We start from the raw sequence: 4052 nt of genomic DNA, 5'->3' as shown, positions 1-4052 counted from the left end.
TTATCTTCACGTATCCTATTACAGTAATTCCCAAGAACCCTCTACTGAGAACCCTTTCGAGAATGATGTTCTTACCCCCCTACATTTTTTCCCTTTCAGGATATGCGCGCAGAAGTCACGAAGAGTTTATTTATTTGTTATTGAGATGCTCTGTATTGCTTTAGATTATTATTTTTGTATCCTCGCCTTTATCTTGATATTTTCTATAAGAGGGATAGGAATTGTATTGGGTAATGTTTATAATATTATTTGTATATATGTATGTATATATATGGACGTACTCTTTATGAGTTTTTGTAAGTTGTATGGTATGTGTGGATGTTCGCGCGCAGTCGGAAGCGTGAGCTTTGGTAGTTAGGGTGTTACACAGAAAGTTACCACCAGAAACAAAGATCAGTATCATTAGAATACAGTGGATGATATTAGAAAGACAGAGAAAACACATGAAAATGCTAACAAGATCTTTCATATTTTTACTAGTTGGGGTTGGAAATTTCGATGGAGGGAAAGATGATAAAGAAAGTACGTCGGATGGGAATGAAGGGAATGAGGAAGTAGTAAGAGTTGGTGGCAATGAGATGGGAGAGAGTGGTTGAGAAGACATTGCGTCTATAGCCAACAGTGCTGCTAGTCTTGTGTATGAATTCCAGCTCCTAATGGCAAGTTGGGGCCAAGCTTTTGTATATCCCAAATCAAGGAATTCGTTACCTGCCTTTCATTAACCTCCCTAAATTCTACAAAAGGAATTGAAGAACAAACTGGCAACCATGGTTAGAGTACTTATTTTATTCATACCGTTGGACCTGCCAACAAAGAAGTCCCTAAGTTTACAATAGCTGAACAACTGTCAGCACAAATTCCTGGATAGCAATATAATCAGGTCAGTAAATTAGAACTGAAATCATGAACCATTTATGATCATGTCATATGAAAAACTAGCAGAATTATACTAATTTTTTTGTTCTTCACATACTAGTTTTTTTGTCTCCAATAAGTATATCTCCCATATCAAACTTTTGCAAAGAAAAAAAAGGATAAAAGTTAGTAAAAAAAGAAGGGAAATAAAAAATGCATTGTAATTTTTAAGAAAAAAGACTATATTTAATGATTAACCTCCCAATAACCTTTTCTTGACACAGGCACATAAGTGTGCTTTCCCTTGTAGTGATTGGGATCAACACCTCCAAAAATAAGTTCACTCCCATTCTCTTCCTCTGGGTTACGGTTCAGCCAAAATGAAAACACTGGTTCCTTAACAAAATATTGGTCAAGCATATTGTACCTGTTACAGATTATATCTGACAAGAAACAGGGATCAGATGAACTTGAAGAAATGAGTAATCAAAATTTAGATGCTAGCAGTTCTAAATTGGAACAGCTTTCTCAACTACTATCTCTTAAAAGTGACTAGTGCAAACTAATTAGAATGCTCTGTTCAAACAAATGCAAACAAAAGCTTCAGTGTCTTAAATCAATCCTGCTACTGAACTTAAAGCAAATTGCATCATTAATTACCATCATCCTCAGAAATTGCAACAACAAGGTTAGTTAGATAGTGCATTAACCCTGACATGAGCAAAGATGTTATAATCAACTTATACAATAAAATAGAGAAAACAAGAGTTGGAAAAATAAAATGAATGAAAATGGTTCTACTTACTAACCTGAGGGTTATTGTTGTGCTTATCAAATATCAACAGCCTTTACTTTGCTCCAATAGTCTCTAATCTGTGCTGCTGTTGTTGGGAAAAGTATCAATTTCTAAGAAAAGGGAAGAATCCATCATACTGTTATTGAATCAAGAGCATAATTAATCAATAATCATGAATCAGAGCATGGAGTTGTTGAATTAGGGGAAAAAGGAAGAATAAAATAAAATAAAAATAGCATCAATTATAAAATGATCAAAATGGAGAAATAAAACTCAACAAGAAAGTTATAATTGAATTATTGATTGCTAACCAAATATGCGATTCACATTGTCCGATCCTTTGATAGAAGGTGACACCACTATACTCTGAGTTTCGAGACCTCGGTCCATGTCTACTTTTCTTCACTTGTTGCGCTCTATGAAGAGCCATTCTTCGCTACCGTCGTCATTGCTGTCGCACTATCACCGCCGCCGCACTACCACCATTGCGATCTTTCTTCATAATAAATTCCAACCACGCTATATATGCATGAAAAATATAGAAGAAAAGTGAAAAAAAAAGAATATCCAAACTGAGTTAAATAAATAACAATGAAAAAGAAAAAAGATGAACAAACAGAAATTGAACTTAGGTGATTAAGAAGAAAATCAAACGCATCGACGGATAAGCTTGATGGAGGCGCCAGCAGTGGCTACGAACTCACTCTCTTTGATCTCAAAAGTTATGGTGTATAGACGAAGGAAACAACACATTGACATAGAAGCTTGATGGCGGCATCGACCAGGACATGAATGGCGACAATGTCGAGCTTACTCTCCCTCTGATCTCGAACACTGGAGTGAGCTTGATGGTGATAATGGAGAAGAGATGAAAGTGGTGGCGGTAGATCTAGGGTTTCAGATCTCACATAAACATTGATTTGGATTTTGGACTATTTTGGACTTGAGATTTTTAAATTTTAACTAGCAGTAATTAATGGGAGTTTCAGATTATGCCACAAATAAAATAGACCGGGGAGGTTTTAAAAAACCTCCATAAATAAATCCCATAAATAAATAGAAATTTTGTAGTGGTGTTGATATCATTTTTTTTCCGGTAAAAGTTGACGGTGACGTAGCTTCTCATTCCCTTGAAGTTCGACTCTTTGGTGTTTTTGGCAAAAGAATCGATTTCTGACGTTTTCTTCTTTGACAGCTCAGTCAAAAAGTTTTTTCGAAACTTTGAGTATTTTGATTTCATATGGAGGTAGGATTTCGATAAATTCTCAATGATTAAATCTATATTGAATAAGTGATTTGGTGCTGTGATTGATTATTGACTGAGTTTGATTGAGTTTATATTGAATTTTTGCAATATATTGATATATTTGTGAAGTTCATGGCTTGACTGTAATGAAACCAGCAGGGACCGAATTATTTTGGGAATTTCTGGCTGGAGTGTTATTGAGGATCAAGTAAAAAAATGGTGAGGTTTGATGGTTAAGAGAGAAAATTAAAAGTTACGAAGAATCGATAACCGAAAAACTCGACAACGGATTAAAATACAAGTAATATTTTGAAAGAAAAAGGTTCAGGGTTTCGATTTTGGCATGAGAGGGAGACTAGTAATTAAATTTTATTTTTGAAAGGTAACATTGTATTTGTATATCAAAATCAAGGTAAAATTTTGCAATTGTATAAGTTTTTGGGTATTTTGGGTAATAAGTAAAGTTCAGGAGTAAAATGGGTATTTTATAAAAGTTCAGGTTATTTTTATAAATATGAAAATAAGTGAGGGTTCAAATATAATTTTATAAAATATTGAGGTTAAAAATAGAATATTAAAAAGTTTGTGATTTAGAAAGTAATTAATAAAAATTTAAAATAAGATTTTATAAACTAAGTTTTAAAAGAAGATTGTAAATATTATTTTAAATACTTCTTTAAAATTACTCATTTATATTAAAATTAATTATTATTATAATTAGTATTTATCAAAGATATTATCTTGTAAGAATATCATAATGTGTATTATTAATAAAAAAACAAGCAAGCAGAGTAATCTTAAAAGTTTTAGAAAAAGGCATACTTAATTAAAGAACTTTATAATTCTTTTCTATAAGTCACTTAGAGAAAGGGGAGAGAATAATGCGAAAATAATTTATATTATGGAACAATAGAAAAGAAAAATATTAAAGAAACCTCTACTACAGGAGAGCAGAAAACAAAGATTAATAAAATCTAAAAGAATCCATGTCGTAAGAGGGTAGAGCACAGAAAAAAAAAGAAACAAAGAGAAAAGGGGATAAGCAGAGATATTGTTTGGCATTGAGAACGAGCTGAGATGACTATGTACCTGCTGAAAATGAGCAGAGATATGGTGGTGAGTCCATTGAGGTTCGCTTTCAGAGATATATCGGCC

The 4052-nt window shown here is 33.0% G+C and overlaps 1 long non-coding RNA gene across 1 annotated transcript; it reads right to left on the bottom strand.

Moving 5' to 3' along the window:
- Positions 1 to 533: 533 nt before the first annotated feature.
- Positions 534 to 1761, bottom strand: LOC107494421 (uncharacterized). Its single transcript, XR_008010236.1, has 3 exons — positions 1665 to 1761; positions 1114 to 1298; positions 534 to 1013 (listed from the first exon to the last, which is right to left on the bottom strand). It is a non-coding gene; the product is annotated as an uncharacterized LOC107494421 (long non-coding RNA).
- Between the last annotated feature and the right edge of the window lie 2291 nt (positions 1762 to 4052).

The sequence above is a fragment of the Arachis duranensis genome, chromosome 6 (genome assembly GCF_000817695.3).
Source record: "Arachis duranensis cultivar V14167 chromosome 6, aradu.V14167.gnm2.J7QH, whole genome shotgun sequence".
In the NCBI taxonomy this organism is placed as follows: Eukaryota; Viridiplantae; Streptophyta; class Magnoliopsida; order Fabales; family Fabaceae; genus Arachis; species Arachis duranensis.
This window is presented reverse-complemented; position numbering and strand designations above follow the sequence as displayed.